This window comes from Triticum aestivum, chromosome 4D, assembly GCF_018294505.1.
Source record: "Triticum aestivum cultivar Chinese Spring chromosome 4D, IWGSC CS RefSeq v2.1, whole genome shotgun sequence".
Lineage (NCBI taxonomy): Eukaryota > Viridiplantae > Streptophyta > Magnoliopsida > Poales > Poaceae > Triticum > Triticum aestivum.
Window position 1 is genome coordinate 318,928,293 of NC_057805.1, and position 18,225 is coordinate 318,946,517.

Genomic DNA, 18,225 nt, shown 5'->3' on the forward strand with positions numbered 1-18,225 from the left:
TGGAGTATGTAGCGTGGAGTCACTCTCGCGGAGGGGGAATCGTCCCCTGGTGTCTGCCGGAAACAGGGGTTTGTGTCGCGGCTCCGCCGTTGATCTCGGGCTCGACGGCGCCGGTTGGTTTAGAACAGGGGCTGGCGATGAAATTTCTGCGCGGACAGGGCCTGTCGTCCGCAGTACGTGTTCTAATCAACGGTCAGTAGACGTGAGAGAGATGTCCCCTTGTTGCTACCATGCTGTCATTCTTCGTTGAACATCTGTCGCTTGAGCTGAGAATGAGACTGGTGAGGGGTGACCATGTGAAGATGTTTTTTCAGTTTTTTAAAGGGTTATTAAATGATGTACTTTATTGCTCAAAGTTCAGAGGCATTGTTACAGATTCCTGGCGCTCCATAAGCCAAACATGTCTACCTTGAACACACACACACACACATGTACTGGTTTTTTTCTTCTTCTGTTGAGCGGCACACATGTGCTGGTGAAGTGGAAAGTTTAGAGACACTCAGCAGGCTACCGGAAAGCCCAATCGCTTACCAGCCGTCCGTGCTAGGCCCGAGCCCTCCTCGACCCAGCAAGCAGTACCATGTCATAAAAGCCCGTATGCAATTCACAGTTTCATCAATTCCTATTTAGATGAAACAAAGGTCATGGTGCCAAACAAAGGGAGTAGAAGCAGCACAAGGGTGCGGCCAACTGGCTGGATTGCACCGCCGGAGAACTTCTCTGAGATCAACGTAGATGCTACAGTACATCGTCAAGGGCATGTTGGAGCTGTGGGGGCTTATCTGTCGTGACCGAGCGGGGGTATTTCTTGGAGCATCTGCTATGGTGTACAACAATGGCGATCCGGCTACTTTGGAGGCGATGGCCATTCGTGAGAGGTTGGACCTGGCTACAGATTTGCATATCCAGCAGATACAACTCGCATCAGATTACAAGGGAGTGGTTGAAGAAACTCAGAGTGGAAGTGGAGCTACTTACGGGGCAATCATCAAGGAGATCAAGCAACAGCAATCTACTTTTATTTCTTGTAATTTAGTTAATGAATTTAGGAGCTCAAATGTTGAGACTCACAACTTCGCGAGACATGCTTTAACCTTGGGTCCTGGCTGCCCTGTCTGGTTTGGCCAGCCCGTGGGGATTCCGTTCGTCTTTGTAAACACTGTGACGGTTTGAAATAAAAGTCTCGCGAGGTTGTCTAAAAAAAATGTGTACACACGCACATCCAGCCAGTGAAGCAGAGAAAAAAGAGACAAAGTACAGCCGCATGCTCCGAGCTCCAACTACGGTGACCGGCTGGATCGGAGGGGATGGTGGCAGGCAGAGGAGCGCATGTGGCGACGCCGTGCAAAGCCGCGCGCACAATGGAGCACGGCATGCACTGTGCCTCTGCATGTTCCTTCCTGTTCATTATTGGTGGTCCAGTCCGGTGCAGAGCCTCGAGCGAGACTCCAGCCAGCCAGAGCGCCACGCCGATCCATCGCGCGCGCTGGCCGAGACAGGCCACATGCGCTGCCATGCCGGTGCCGCTGCCACTGCCACACAAGGCGAGCTTTAGGTTTAGCTCGATCGATCGCCTGCACGGCACGGCCACCACGGCCGTCGTTCAGGCAGGCAAGCGCCCGGCCGGCCGGCCGTACGCGTCGCATGCATGCAGATGCGTGCATGAGATTTGCACTGGTGGGTGGTAGGATACGTACGGGACTACGGAGCCAGACCCACGCACCAATTATTCATGCAGCTTTAGGTCGTTCGCAGTCGCGGGGCGGTTCATCCATGTGATGGGAAAACGAAACCGACCGAGAGCTAGCAGGGGAGGGGAAACCTTCATGGCCGATGGTCATCCATCTCGATGGGTTCCTCCTAGTAGCTCGGCTTTTGCAAGCCACGTTCGCTTTGCCATTTTGGTGCGTCGCGCGCCGACGAGCCGTGTCCCGTCCTGTCTCCCATGTGCTCCATCGCCTGCCGGCCTGCCCGTATGATGCCGGGGTCGATGTGATTGTCTGACACGACACAAGAGTTTCTTTTAACTGTATATATATAGTCTGTTCAATATTAATTTGCTGGGAAGGAGCACAAGAGAAATAGAGTGTGTACTACGTGGCTCGCTGGAGACTACGTATATTACCTGATGGTCTAACGGAGGCGTGCGCTTTAAGACTACCCACAATGGGAGTAACATTGATAGTAACATCACACATATCTAGGTTAAATAGATTATGTGGCATGTAATAAATGAAAAAAGAGATGAAAATGGTAACATAGCTAGTTAGACTACCCACAGTGGGAGTAACATAGGTAGTAACATCACACATATCTAGATAAAATAGATGATGTGGCAAGCAATAAATGAAGAAATGGAGGGAAGTGGTAACATAGCTAGTTACTAGTAGTATGAGTAACATCACACATATCAAGGCAAAATGAGTCTATAGCCTAATAAATAAAGTGTTGCATGTTACCACACATATGTTACTCCCCACTATAGAGGTAGTAACATACTCCCTCCTTTCTGGTTTATAGGGCTTATCTCAAAATTTTAGTTTTTTCATTTTATAAGGCTCAATTTGGTTGTTTCCCATCACATGTTCAGATTTCAAGGTGCATTAAATCATTGCATGCAAGTACTAAGAGAAAATTGACCAATGCATATAATTTATGAAGCATGCATTGCAATTAATGCATTGGTAAACATACTTTTTTGAGGAAAACAAGAGTATTAATTGGGTGCTTTTGCAAACTACAAAAAGTATTCCACCACTCACCATCTACCTTGGTTGGTGAGATTTTTGAATTGAGCCTTATAAACCGGAAAGGAGGGAGTAGACTAGTAACATGTGCATGTTACTAGTTTATGTTACTACCCATTGTGGCCAGTCTTATTACTAGTATGAGTAACATCACACATATCAAGGCAAGGTGTGTCTCTAACCTAATAAATGAAGTAATTCATGTTACCACACATATGTTACTCCCCACTATAGAGGTAGTAACATAGACTAGTAACATGCATGTTACTATTCTATGTTACTACCCATTGTGGCTAGTCTAATTATTTCTCAATGATGCGGATGCGGTGACTCATGATGGGCATGCGCGCGCGGTGGCTGTCATTTCTCGGGTGATCTCGGAATCACCGCCAGCCGCGGCTGCATGTGCATGCGACGGCGACGGCGTGAGCTGTCCGTGTCCCCACCGGAAGGGGGCAATTGCATTTTTGCCCCTAGTTGGAACCTACCCATGGGTTTTGCCCTTACTTTTTGACTCTGCTAAGTTTTGCCCTTAGATTTTCCCCCGAGGTCACCCGAATGCCCTTTGACCATTTGACCAATACTTTGAAAATTCATATGAACTCGGAAAAATGCAAAGAAGATATCAAAATGTTCAGACAAACATTACCTTTATGTGCATATCATTTACATTAAGGACAAAAGTATCGTTTAAACTACCAAAGGTTAATAATGTTATTAACATTATTAAAAATAAAAAGGGCATACAAAAACTTTTTTCAAGAATAAAAATTACATGCAAATGTAGGTGATGTTTTCTGAACATCCAGATATCTTTTTGTATTTTTCCTGAGTTCATATCAACTTTTTATGAATATTCAAATGACTTTGACCATTATTTTGAAACTTCATAACGAGTTGATATGAACTCCGAAAAATGCAAATAAGATATCAGAATGTTTAGAAAACGTCACCTACATTTGCATGTAATTTTTTTATACCTTTTTATTTTTAATAATGTTAAAAACATTAATAAACTTAGGTAGCTTAAAAGGTACTTTTTTCCTGAATGCAAATGACATACACATAAAGGTAATGTTTATCTAAACATTTTGATATCTTATTTGCATTTTTATGAGTTCATATCAATTTGTTATGAATTTTCAAAGTATTGGTCAAACAGCCAAAGGGCATTCGGGCGACCTCGGAGGAAAATCTAAGGGCAAAACTGAGCAGAGTCGAAATGTAAGGGCAAAACCCGTGGGTAGGTTCCAACTAGGGGCAAAAATGCATTTGTCCCCACCGGAAGCAGCATATGCATGCAGTGGCTCTGAGGCTGAGTTTGGTCTGACCCCGATCAGGCTCCGTGTCCGACGACCCGCGCATGAATCCAACCCAATTCCAAAGCCCCCGCCCGGTTGCTGCCCATTTGCATTCTTCTCCACACCTCCAGTAGGTGCTACAAGGCGGTATACTGATGCCGCCCAGCCACAGGCATTCAGATTCAGGAATTAAGACGTGTGGCTCCCTTTCTCTTGGAGCCGTCGTGGCCAGGACCCGCTCCCTTCAAAATGGCGAGCTACGGCTTCTATGAGAGATTATTTGCACCTAATTTGCTCATTTCGATCTTTAGATTAACTTATCACCGTCGGACCGAAAGGAAAACCAAACTAGTCGACCCAACTGTTTGGTGATTACACAATTATCTGATCGCCTGCTCTCATCCGAGAGTGAGCGCTAGCTGCTATACTAGTTGGACTTGCATGCTCATTCATACGACCAGGCCGAGGATATACAGAGGGAGTAGTATATAAATAGGAAGAAGGCCTCCTATGTTATATGTGTAAAATGATATGGGAAGCGTAAGAACCCTTTGTCTCGGGCCGCATGTATATATTAAGCGAAAGCCTTGGCATACAAGTTACAGAGAAAGAGATCGAGAGATCGACCAGGAAGGTCGTTACAGAGAGATCGGGGAGAAGAAGAGATAGAGATGAGGTACAGAATTTAAACAAACTCCTAACCCTATACATCTCCTATACGTCTATTCCAACACTCCCCGTCAATCTGAACCTCAAGAAGCTTTGCTAAGGTTAAGATTGTACTTAAATTCATTCAACCTTCTCTCGGTAAGAGGCTTCGTAAACCCATCTGCAAGTTGATCTCCTGTGGGAATAAACCGAATCTCAAGAAGCTTCTGAGCTACTCTTTCTCTGACAAAATGAAAGTCAACTTCAATGTGTTTTGTCCGTGCATGAAAAACAGGATTTGCTGAGAGATAAGTTGCACCAATATTGTCACACCATAACCTCGCAGCCTGTGGAGCCTTAATTCCAAGCTCTTAGAGTAATGTCTGTATCCACATCACTTCAGCTGTAGCATTAGCCACGGCCTTATATTCAGCCTCTGTGCTTGACCTAGAAATAGTGACCTGTTTTCTTGCGCTCCATGACACAAGATTAGTTCCCAGAAACACAGCAAAACCACCTGTAGACTTTCTATCATCAGCACATCCTGCCCAGTCAGCATCAGAGTATGCAGTAACAAGCATAAAAGAGGAAATGGTAATTTCAAGTCCAAGACCTTCTGAGAACTTGAGATACCTTAGAATTCTTTTAACTGCAGTCCAATGAGTAGTTCTAGGTGCATGTAAATACTGGCATACCTTGTTTACTGAATAAGACATATCAGGACATGTGAGTGTTAAATACTGCAAAGCACCTACAACACTCCTATAATTTGTTGCATCCTCTGGTCCAAGAACTTCTCCACTTTCCCCTGTAAGCTTTTCTGAGGTAGAAATTGGTGCATTGACTAGCTTAAAATTCTCCAATCCTACTCTCCTGAGAATATCAGTTGTATATTTTCATGTGAGAGAAGTATGCCATCTTTAACTTGCTTTACCTCTATACCAAGAAAATAGTGAAGATCACCCAAGTCCTTGAGAGCAAATTCCAACTTGAGATCCTTAAGCAGGCAAGTAGTGGCATCTGAACTTGAACTAGCAACAATTATATCATCAACATAAACAAGCACAAAGATAGTGACATTGCCTTTATTAAAGAAGAACAATGAGGTATCTGCCTTGGATGGTATGAACCCAAGATGTTGCAACTGCATACTCAATCTGGAATACCAGGCTCTTGGGGCCTGCTTCAAACCATACAAAGCTTTATCCAACTTACAGACATGTCGTGGTGTGCTGGGATTCTCATAACCTGGTGGTTGCCGCATGAACACTTCTTCCTCAAGAACACCATGAAGAAACGTGTTCTGAATATCTAGCTGTCTTAGACTCCATCCTTTGGAAATAGCACTAGAGAAGACAAGACGAATAGTAGTTGACTTAACAACATGACTAAAGGTATCTTCATAATCAATCCCAAACCTCTGTTTAAATCCTTTGGCAACTAATCTAGCCTTATATCTGTCTATGCTTACATTAGACTTCCTTTTTATCTTATATACCCATTTACAATCAATAACATTGTCTCCATACTTTGGTGGAACCAAGTGCCAAGTCTTATTTTTCATAAGTGCATTATATTCATTGTCCATAGATTCCTTCCAATCCTTATTAGCAAGAGTGTCATGCAAATGAATTGGTTCACTAGTAGTGGTCAGAAAGGCACGTTTGATTTTGTCATACCTTATCGTACCATCATTGTACTGTTTTTCCTTGACAATACCTGACCGAGACCGTGTTTGCCAAAGAGAAGATGTAGGGGGCACAGGAGCAGCCGCTGCCACAGACGATCCGGCCAGATCCCGATCCGATGCGGGCGACAACCCAGCCGGCTCCTGATCCATGGCGGATCCATGCACTAAATCAGCCGAGGGACCGGGCGCGCACCCGCGACCAGCCGCTGTGGGGTCAGGCGCACCCACGGTCGGGCGCTGAGGAGGCCCGCGCAGACTTGGCGACGGGTGACTCGTCCCTCCTGCACATGGGCTAGCAGGCGGCTCGGTGCGTGGAGACGTGGCACGAGGTGATGTGGCGGGACCGACACGAGGCGATGCTGCGGGACCGGTGGGCGCCACCCGGTCGGCGCGGTCGGCCACCAGGCCGCATGAGTCCAACCGCACGGGGGGATCCTCCTGGGATCGCGCGCCGCCAGAGGCAGTAGGCTGGACGGGCGAATCCGCCTGGGATCACGCGCTGTCAGCCGGATTAGCAGCAGTTTCCGTGCCCACCTTGTTTGTTTCCTCACACATAAAATGACAACACGAATTAGCACAAACATCAATAGAATCAGAATTTCCTTGGGATTTTTGTACATGATCAAGTTCAGGTAATTCACCCCCGTGATCAGGTAGTGTGGCAGAGTCTGAAAGGTGCAATTTCTGCACGAAGCAAGGCTCCCACATTTGGGTGTAATTTGGCAAAAGGAAAGAGAGTCTCATCAAAAACAACATCACGAGAAATATAGATGCGTCCAGTAGAGATTTCAAGGCACTTATAACCTTTAGGAAGATTAGTATAGCCAAGAAATACACATTGAGTGGATCTAAACTCAAGCTTATGGTGATTGTATGGACGCAAATTGGGATAGCAAGCACACCCAAATATTTTAAGATAGTTGCAATAAGGTTTTTGATGATAGAGACGCTCTAATGGAGTAGAGTTGCCAATTACTTTGCTAGGAAGCCTATTAATGAGGTAAGTGGCGGTAATAAATGCTTCATCCTAGTACTTAAGAGGCATGGAAGCATGAGCTAAAAGAGAAAGGCCAACTTCAACAATGTGGCGATGTTTGCGCTCAGCGGAGCCATTCTGTTGATGAGCATGATGACAAGATACATGATGGGCTATCCCAATGCTACGGAAAAAAGAGTTGAGTTTCTCATACTCCCCTCCCCAGTCACTTTGGACTGAAAGGATTTTTCTATCAAATTGTCGCTCAAAAAGTTTCTAAAATTCTTGGAAGATAGAGAAAACCTCATATTTATATCGAAGCAAATATATCCAAGTGAACTTGCTATAATCATCGATAAAACTGACATAATATTTTTTTCTACCAAAAGAATCTCGGGCATGACCCCATACATCACTGAAAATAAGTTCTAATGGCGCATGAGACACACTAGTTGACTTGGGATAAGGAAGCTGCTGGCTCTTGGCACATTGACAAGCTTCACAAACAGACTCACAAATTGGACTATGAGACAAAGAAAGATTGTCTTTATTGACTACTTGTTTGACAATGATCGAAGATGGATGCCCTAATCGTTGATGCCACCATGCCAAAGAAAGCTTGATGACGGAGTAGACTTAACGACGCTTGCGACCTAGTGCTCCGGATGGAATGGGGTAGAGCCCTCCAACGCATCTACCGTGATGAAGGAGTTCCCTCGTTGCCCGATCCTTAATGAAAAAAATAACGAGGGTGAGTTTCAAAGAAGACATTATTATCGGTGGCTAAACGAGACATGGATGCGGTTCTTGTCAGCTCGTGGAACATGAAGCACATTTCTAAGAATGAGATCACGTTTAAGTGTAGGGGAATTAATAGAACCTTGACCGATGTGACGAATATCCATACCTCCACCGCTGGCGGTGTGAATCTGGTCGTTGCCATGGTACCGCTCATGAAGGGCTAGCTGCTCGAGCTCATTGGTCACGTGGTCCGTAGCGCCAGAGTCAACATACCAGACACCGTCACCGCCCTGTTCACGCATGGCAGCAGCAACATGGTGGGCGTCGGGCACGTAGTCCTCGTCGAACCGATGCCATCAGTCAATCACCTCGTGGCCAGACTTTTTGCAAAGCTGGCAGCGAGGGCGACCACGGGAAGGAGGGCGACGGCCGTTGTTGTAGTTGAAGCCGCCGCCGCCACTGGTGTTGTAGCCGCCCCCGCCGTTGGAGCCAGATCCCCAACCAGAGCGAGCGCCATCGCCCTGAGGAGCGCCGCGTCCATGCCCACCGCCGCGTTTCCCCTGGTGACCGCGCCCACGGCCGCGACCACGGGAGGCAGAGTTGACGGAGGATTGTCGAAGGTCGCCGCCATGGAGGAGGGTGAGGCGGGCATCAAAACTGAGCAGCTGCCTGTAGAGCTCCTGGACGGTGATGGGCTCCACCCTGGCGGCGAGCGCAGAGACCACCGGGTTGTACTCCATGTCCAGGCCGGCGAGAATTTTGGAGACGATCTTCGGATCAGAGAGCACCGCAGCAATGCTTGCGACTTCATCGGTGAGGTTTTTGATCTTACCAAGGTAGTCAGCCATGGACACATTACCTTTCTTGAGGTTGGTGAGCTCGATGCGAGTGTTGATCGCTTGGGCTTGGCTCTGAGCAGCGAACATGGTGTGGATGGTGCGCCACACCTCGGCCGGCGTCTGGAGCATGGCGACCTGGGCAAGAATCTCACGAGAAAAAAAACCCATCAAGTTTCCTTGAAGTTGTTGCTGTTGTGCATACCAGAGGGATCTCGCAAAGTTGACGACTTGTTCTTCTTTGCCGTCCTTGGTGGTGGTGAGAGTGGCCGGCGGTGGCAGGTTCTCCTCGTCGAGGTGGTGCTCCATCTATGCGCCTCTGATCTGCGGGAGCACGATGGCCTTCCAGAGCAGGAAGTTGCCCCTCGTAAGCTTCTCTTGTGGTGGCGGTCCGAGGGAGGTGGTGTTGGTGGAGGTGGAAGATGAGGTGGTGGTGAGCGCACCCATGGTGCTTGGCGTCATGGCAGCAACGGTGGTGAACATGATCTCGGTCGCGGAGGTAGCTAGATGCAATCTCTTTCGATCTAATGAGGAAGAGGCTCTGTTACCATATTGAATTCATGCACCAACCGGTTGCTCCAAAATTCCGAACTAATGGAGAAAGGTGAGCAATATATTTTAACAATATATGATTAACATTTTCGTCCAACGGTACAATGGTCAGATTGATCAATCACCTAATTCTGGCTTCCGAGCTACATGGATGAATGAACAAGGGCAAGTGCGCAGCGTGCGTGCGATGCCTACTGGCTAGTAGTACCATGATTGCATATTTGTTACTCTAGCATGCATCTCAACGGTTCTTGTTCATCGCGTTCGTGTTGTACTCCTTCTGTTTCAAAATATAGTGCGTCATCGGTTCCCGTGCTTCAACTTTGACCATAAATTTAATCAACAAGGCCGACTACAGTGGGAGCAAAATTTATATCAATGAATTCGTATTCAAAAGAACTTTTTAATTATATAATTTTTGCTCCCACCGCAGTCGGTCTTGTTGGTTAAATATGGTCAAAGTTGAACCTCGAGAAGCGTGGCCACACTATATTTTGAAACGGAGGGAGTATGCTTAATTTATTCATTTGGAGACGATGTTTGCTTTGTTAATACTAGACAAAACTGTAGACCGGGTTGCAGAACACAAACACATATAGGTACGTCCATCTCGAGGAAAAACAAAGGATAAAGTTTGGACATATCCAACATGAACCCTTAAAACGTACACCACAAATGTCCGCAGGCAGGATAGAGGAGGGAGTCATCTAATGTTTATTTCAAAAAAATCTTCATTTGTTCGTTTGGAGAGAGAGATGAGTGAGGGGTATCATATGGTCGCTTTTGGTTGAACATGTATGTGTGATGTGCAGTTGTGGGAAGAGAGAAGAAAGAGCAGGACAATGTGCTTGCTTTTGGTTGGACATGTCGATGTCCGAACTCCTGCAAAGCTAGGGCAAGTTTGCTTTCAATATATGAAAAACATACATGCACATTGATCCGCAGACATTTTAGGTAAAAGATTACTATAATCCTTTTCCTCAAAAAACTCACAAGCACTGTGGCATGAGGGTGGGGATATGCTGCAGCTCATCGTGCGACGCAGTGTCCACATTCTCGTCGCGGCGGCCATCAGGGTAATTCGCCCGTACGTACGTGCCACCACCGCATGGCCTAGCCAACAAGTAAGTCGTGGGCGCTTAAATGCTCAAAGGCGACGATGGAAATCGAACACCGCCGATGGCTTTGTCTCCGAGCACGAGGCCCGCCTGCAAACGTAGCGCGAGCACGCTGCAACCTAGGATCGTGCCGCCAGAATCACGATGACTTAGGCGGTGATTATGGTGCGACGAGAGGATGAAGGATCGACAACTTTGAGATATGCCTCCGGTTCATTAGGTACCCCCTCCGTTCACGAATATAAGATGTTTTGGATATTTCAATTGAAGGAAATATGCCCTAGAGGCAATAATAAAGTTGTTATTTATATTTCCTTATATCCTGATAAATGTTTATTATTCATGCTAGAATTGTATTACCCAGAAACTTGATACATTTGTCAATACATAGACAAAACAAAGTGTCCCTAGTATGCCTCTACTAAATTAGCTCGTTAGTCAAAGATAGTTTCCTAGCCATAGACATGTATTGTCATTTGATGAACGGGATCACATCATTAGAGAATGATGTGATGGACAAGACCCATCCGTTAGCTTAGCACTATGATCGTTTAGTTTATTGCTATTGCTTTCTTCATGACTTATACATGTTCCTCTAACTATGAGATTATGCAACTCCCGAATACCGGAGGAACACTTAGTGTGCTATCAAACGTCACGACGTAACTGGGTGATTATAAAGATGCTCTACAGATGTCTCCGATGGTGTTTGTTGAGTTGGCATAGATCGAGATTAGGATTTGTCACTCCGATTGTCGGAGAAGTATCTCTGAGCCCTCTCGGTAATGCACATCACTATAAGCCTTGCAAGCAATGTGACTAATGAGTTAGTTGCGGGATGATGCATTATGGAACAAGTAAAGAGACTTGACGGTAACGAGATTGAACTAGGTATGGTGATACCGATGATCGAATCTCGGGCAAGTAACATACCGATGACAAAGGGAACAACGTATGTTGTTATGCGGTTTGACCGATAAAGATCTTCGCAGAATATTCAGGAGCCAATATGAGCATCCAGGTTCCGCTATTGGTTATTGACCGGAGATGTGTCTCGGTCATGTCTACATAGTTCTCAAACCCGTAGGGTCCGCACGCTTAATGTTCGATGACGATTCGTATTATGAGTTTATGTGATTTGATGTACGGAAGGTTGTTCGAAGTCCCGGATGAGATCACGGACATGACGAGGAGTCTCGAAATGGTCGAGACAGAAAGACTAATATATTGGACCATGTTATTCGGACACCGGAAGTGTTCCGGATAGTTTCGGGTAAAACCGGAGTGCCGGAGGGGTTACCGGAACCCCCAGGGGGAACTAATGGGCCACCATGGGCCCTATTGGAGAGAGAGGAGGGCAGCCAGGGCAGGCCGCGCCCACCCCCTTGGAGTCTGAATTGGACAAGAGAAGGGGGGGCGGCGCCCCTGATAATCCCCAAGTGCAGGGAATCATCATAGCAATTCCCAAAGGTGGAAGTGATAAGTATGGAGTGTCGAACCCACAAGGAGCTAAAGGTAAGATCAATATTCTCTCAAGTCCTATCTGCCACTAATACGACTTTACGTATACCGAACGTTTGCTTCCAACTAGAAACGAGAAATAAAACTACGTTGTGGGTATGAAGAGGATAACTTTGCATGATATCAGAGAGCTAAAACATAAAAGTAGGTTCTGTTATCATAAAGTTAGAATATATTACTTAATATTATAAATAGCGAGTGTGGAATAATGATGGGTCGGTGTGTGGAATTATCCTAGGCAATCGTTAACAAGACCGGTAGTCGTCATTGCAATTTCATATGAGGGAGAGGCATAAGCTAACATACTTTCTCTTCTTGGATCATATGCACTTATGATTGGAACTCTAGCAAGCAAGGTAAAACCCAACCATAGCATTAACATATCAAGTCCCTTTTATCCCATATGCCACAACCCCCTTACTCGGGTTTGCTTCTGTCGCTCAAACAACCCACTATAAGCGAATCATGAACGTATTGCAACACCCTACAGCGGGAATCCCTCACGCTTGCACGACACGGAGGGCACCATAGGACAGCACCAAAATAAATCATACAACTCGTACCAATCTAGATCATCAATCAACCCAAAGACAAAGGATATCTACTCAAAACATCATAGGCTGGCAACACATCATTGGATCATAATATGTGGCATAAAGCACCATGTTCAAGTAGGGATTACAGCGGGGTTCGGGAGAGTGGACCGCGTAAAATAGATGAGGATGGTGATGATGATGGTGATGTTGATGAAGACGATCACCGCGGCGATGATTCCCCTCCCGATGGCACTCCGGCGCCACCGAGAGAGAGGAGGAGAGGTTCTCCCGCTTGTGCTTCCTCCTCCATGGCCTCCCCCCTAGATGGGGAGAGGTTCTCCCTCTGGTCCTCGGCCTTCATGGCGATGATGGCCCCTCCGGGATCCTCCTCCATGGCCTCCGGTGATGATAGCCCCCTCCGGCAGGGTGCCAGAGAGGGCCTAGATTGATTTCTCGTGGCTACAGAGGCTTGTGTCGGCGGAACTTCCGATCTAGGTTATTTTCCGGGGGTTTCTGTATTTATAGGAATTTTTGGCATTGGTTTCACGTCAAGGGGGTCTCCGAGTCGTCCACGAGGCAGGGGCCCACGCCCAGGGGGGGTGGGCGCGCCCCCACCCTCGTGGACAGCCCGGGACTCTTCTGGCCCAACTCTTTTACTCCAGGGGCTTCTTTTGGTCCATAAAAAATCATCAAAAATTGGCACATCAATTGGACTCCGTTTGGTATTCCTTTTCTGTAAAACTCAAAGACAAGGGAAAAAACAGAAACTGGCACTGGACTCTAGGTTAATAGGTTAGTCCCAAAAATCATACAAAATAGCATATAAATGCATATAAAACATCTAACATGGATAATATAATAGCATGAATACTTCATAAATTATAGATACGTTGGAGACGTATCAGCATCCCCAAGCTTAATTCCCGCTCATCCTCGAGTAGGTAAATGATAAAAGAAATAATTGATGAAGTGTGAATGCTAGCAGGTGCACAAGTTTGCTCAATGATAATTTCAATCACCTTTTCTAGCATCATTATATGTCATAACAGTAGCTCATCTCATAAAACTTTTCATGATCAGGTAACAAGCTATTCACATGTTAAAGTATAGATCAACTTTCTTGAAAACTAACAAACAGTGCTCTTAGTCATCAAATAATTGCAATTCATCTTATTTTCGGGAAGGGTCTATGTAAGAGCTTTGATTCAGCAAACTCCACATACTCAACTATCATTTAATCTTTCACAATTGCTAACACTCACGTGATATTTATGGGTTCGAAGTTTTAATGGACACAGAGAAAGATAGGGGCTTATAGATTCGCCTCCCAACCTTTTACCTCAAGGGTAATGTCAACAATAATAGTTCATGATAACTTACATCCAATCGGATATATATATCAGGATCTTTCCAACACAATGTGCTTGCCAAAGGATAAAATGTAAAAAGAAAAGGTGAAGAACACCATGACTCTTGCATAAGGTAGAAGATAAAAGTAAAAGAGAGGCCCTTCGCAGAGGGAAGCAGAGGTTGTCATGTGCTTTTAAGGTTGGATGCACAAAATCCTAATGCAAAAGAATGTCACTTTATATCGCCTCTTGTGATAAAGACCTTTATTATGCAGTCCGTCGCTTTTATTTCTTCCCTATCACAAGTTCGTATAAAGCTGATTTTCTTCGCACTAATAGATCATACATATTTAGAGAGCAATTTTTATTGCATGCACCGATGACAACTTACTTGAAGGATCTTACTCAATCCTTAGGTAGGTATGGTGGACTCTCATGGTAAAACTGGTTTAAGGGATGTTTGGAAGCACAAGTAGTATTTCTACTTGGTGCAAAGAATTTGGCTAGCATGAGAGGGAAAGGCAAGCCCAACATGTTGGATGATCCAAGACAATATAACGTTTCGGATATAGGAAAACATAACCCATTAAGTTGTCTTCCTTGTCCAACATCAACCTTTTAGCATGTCATATTTTAATGAGTGCTCACAATTACAAAAGATGTCCAAGATAATATATTTATAGGTGAAATCTCTCTTCCTTCAATATTCTTTCATGAATTGTTCAAGTGACCAATTCTACTTTTGTTAACTTTCAATAAGTTTACTACCTATACTTATTCTTTGTGAAGTCATTACTCCCCACGGTATAAGCATATGAAACATATGTAAATTCAGATTTATGATATTCAATTCATTCAACCATTTACTCATAGGATATATGTGAAGCACGTGAGTAAATGACAAACTAGTCCAAAAAGATATAGGTGAAGAACACTAAGTAGTCAAATGATTAACTAGCCATGGGAGGATTCTTTTTATTCAAGATTTCAGATCCAATGATTTTATTCAAATAGCAAGTAAAATTTAAAATACGCTCCAAGCAAAACACATATCATGTGACTAATAAAAATATAGTGCCGAGTAAGGTATACCGATAGTTTTGAAGACGAAAGAGGGGATGCCTTCCGGGGCATCCCCAAGCTTAGGCGCTTGATGAAGGAAATATGCCCTATAGGCAATAATAAAGTTATTATTTATTTCCTTATATCATGATAAATGTTTATTATTCATGCTAGAATTGTATTAACCGGAAACATAATACTTGTGTGAATACATAGACAAACAGAGTGTCACTAGTATGCCTCTACTTGACTAGCTCGTTGATCAAAGATGGTTATGTTTCCTAGCCATAGACATGAGTTGTCATTTGATTAATGGGATCACATCATTAGGAGAATGATGTGATTGACTTGACCCATTCCGTTAGCTTAGCACTCGATCGTTTAGTATGTTGCTATTGCTTTCTTCATGACTTATACATGTTCCTATGACTATGAGATTATGCAACTCCCGTTTACCGGAGGAACACTTTGTGTGCTACCAAACGTCACAACGTAACTGGGTGATTATAAAGGTGCTCTACAGGTGTCTCCAAAGGTACTTGTTGGGTTGGCGTATTTCGAGATTAGGATTTGTCACTCCGATTGTCGGAGAGGTATCTCTGGGCCCACTCAGTAATACACATCACTATAAGCCTTGCAAGCATTGTAACTAATGAGTTAGTTGCGGGATGATGTATTACGGAACGAGTAAAGAGACTTGCCAGTAACGAGATTGAACTAGGTATCGAGATACCGACGATCGAATCTCGGGCAAGTAACATACCGATGACAAAGGGAACAACGTATGTTGTTATGCGGTCTGACCGATAAAGATCTTCGTAGAATATGTGGGAACCAATATGAGCATCCAGGTTCCGCTATTGGTTATTGACCGGAGAGGTGTCTCGGTCATGTCTACATAGTTCTCGAACCCGTAGGGTCCGCACGCTTAACGTTACGATGACAGTTATATTATGAGTTTATATGTTTTGATGTACCGAAGGTTGTTCGGAGTCCCGGATGTGATCACGGACATGACGAGGAGTCTCGAAATGGTCGAGACATAAAGATTGATATATTGGAAGCCTATGTTTGGATATCGGAAGTGTTCCGGGTGAAATCGGGATTTTTCCGGAGTACCGGGAGGTTACCGGACCCCCCCGGTAACTTAATGGGCCTTAGTGGGCCTAGGTGGAAGAGAGGAGAGGAGGCCAGGGCAGGGCCGCATGCCCCTCCCCCCAGTCCGTATAGGACAAGGAGAGGGGGCGGCGCCCCCCCTTCCTCCCCTCCACCTCTTCCCCCTCTCTCTCCTAGTCCAACATGGAAAAGGGGGGGAGTCCTACTCCCGGTAGGAGTAGGACTCCTCCTGGCGCGCCTCTCCCCTTGGCCGGCCGAACCCCCCCGTGCTCCTTTATATACGGGGGCAGGGGGGCTCCTCTAGACACACAATTGATCAATGATCTCTTAGCCGTGTGCGGTGCCCCCCTCCACCATATTACACCTCGATAATATCGTAGCGGTGCTTAGGCGAAGCCCTGCGTCGGTAGAACATCATCATTGTCACCACGCCGTCGTGCTGACGAAACTCTCCTCAACACTCGGCTGGATCGGAGTTCGAGGGACGTCATCGAGCTGAACGTGTGCTGAACTCGGAGGTGCCGTACGTTCGGTACTTGATCGGTCGGATCGTGAAGACGTACGACTACATCAACCGCGTTGTGTTAACGCTTCCGCTTTCGGTCTACGAGGGTACGTGGACAACACTCTCCCCTCTCGTTGCTATGCATCACCATGATCTTGCGTGTGCGTAGAATTTTTTTGAAATTACTACGTTCCCCAACAGTGGCATCCGAGCCTGGTTTTATGCGTTGATGTTATATGCACGAGTAGAACACAAGTGAGTTGTGGGCGATATAAGTCATACTGCTTACCAGCATGTCATATTTTGGTTCAGCGGTATTGTGAGATGAAGCGGCCCGGACCGACATTACGCGTACGCTTACGCGAGACTGGTTTCACCGTTGCGAGCACTCGTTGCTTAAAGGTGACTGGCGGGTGTCTGTCTCTCTCACTTTAGTTGAACCGAGTGTGGCTACGCCCGGTCCTTGCGAAGGTTAAAACAGCACCAACTTGACAAACTATCGTTGTGGTTTTGATGCGTAGGTAAGAACGGTTCTTGCTAAGCCCGTAGCAGCCACGTAAAACTTGCAACAACAAAGTAGAGGACGTCTAACTTGTTTTTGCAGGGCATGTTGTGATGTGATATGGTCAAGACATGATGCTATATTTTATTGTATGAGATGATCATGTTTTGTAACCGAGTTATCGGCAACTGGCAGGAGCCATATGGTTGTCGCTTTATTGTATGCAATGCAATCGCCATGTAATTGTTTTACTTTATCACTAAGCGGTAGCGATAGTCGTAAAAGCAATAGTTGGCGAGACGACAACGATGCTACGATGGAGATCAAGGTGTCGCGCCGGTGACGATGGTGATCATGACGGTGCTTCGGAGATGGAGATCACAAGCACAAGATGATGATGGCCATATCATATCACTTATATTGATTGCATGTGATGTTTATCTTTTATGCATCTTATCTTGCTTTGATTGACGGTAGCATTATAAGATGATCTCTCACTAAAATTTCAAGATAAAAGTGTTCTCCCTGAGTATGCACCGTTGCCAAAGTTCGTCGTGCCCAGACACCACGTGATGATCGGGTGTGATAAGCTCTACGTCCATCTACAACGGGTGCAAGCCAGTTTTGCACACGCAGAATACTCAGGTTAAACTTGACGAGCCTAGCATATGCAGATATGGCCTCGGAACACTGAGACCGAAAGGTCGAGCGTGAATCATATAGTAGATATGATCAACATAGTGATGTTCACCATTGAAAACTACTCCATTTCACGTGATGATCGGTTATGGTTTAGTTGATTTGGATCACGTAATCACTTAGATGATTAGAGGGATGTCTATCTAAGTGGGAGTTCTTAAGTAATATGATTAATAGAACTTAAATTTATCATGAACTTAGTACCTGATAGTATCTTGCTTGTCTATGTTAATTGTAGATAGATGGCCCGTGCTGTTGTTCCGTTGAATTTTAATGCGTTCCTTGAGAAAGCAAAGTTGAAAGATGATGGTAGCAATTACACGGAC

The 18,225-nt window shown here is 45.3% G+C and overlaps 1 pseudogene; it reads right to left on the bottom strand.

The window, feature by feature from the left end:
• Window positions 1-8,752: 8,752 nt before the first annotated feature.
• Window positions 8,753-8,889, bottom strand: LOC123100901 (uncharacterized; annotated as a pseudogene).
• Between the last annotated feature and the right edge of the window lie 9,336 nt (window positions 8,890-18,225).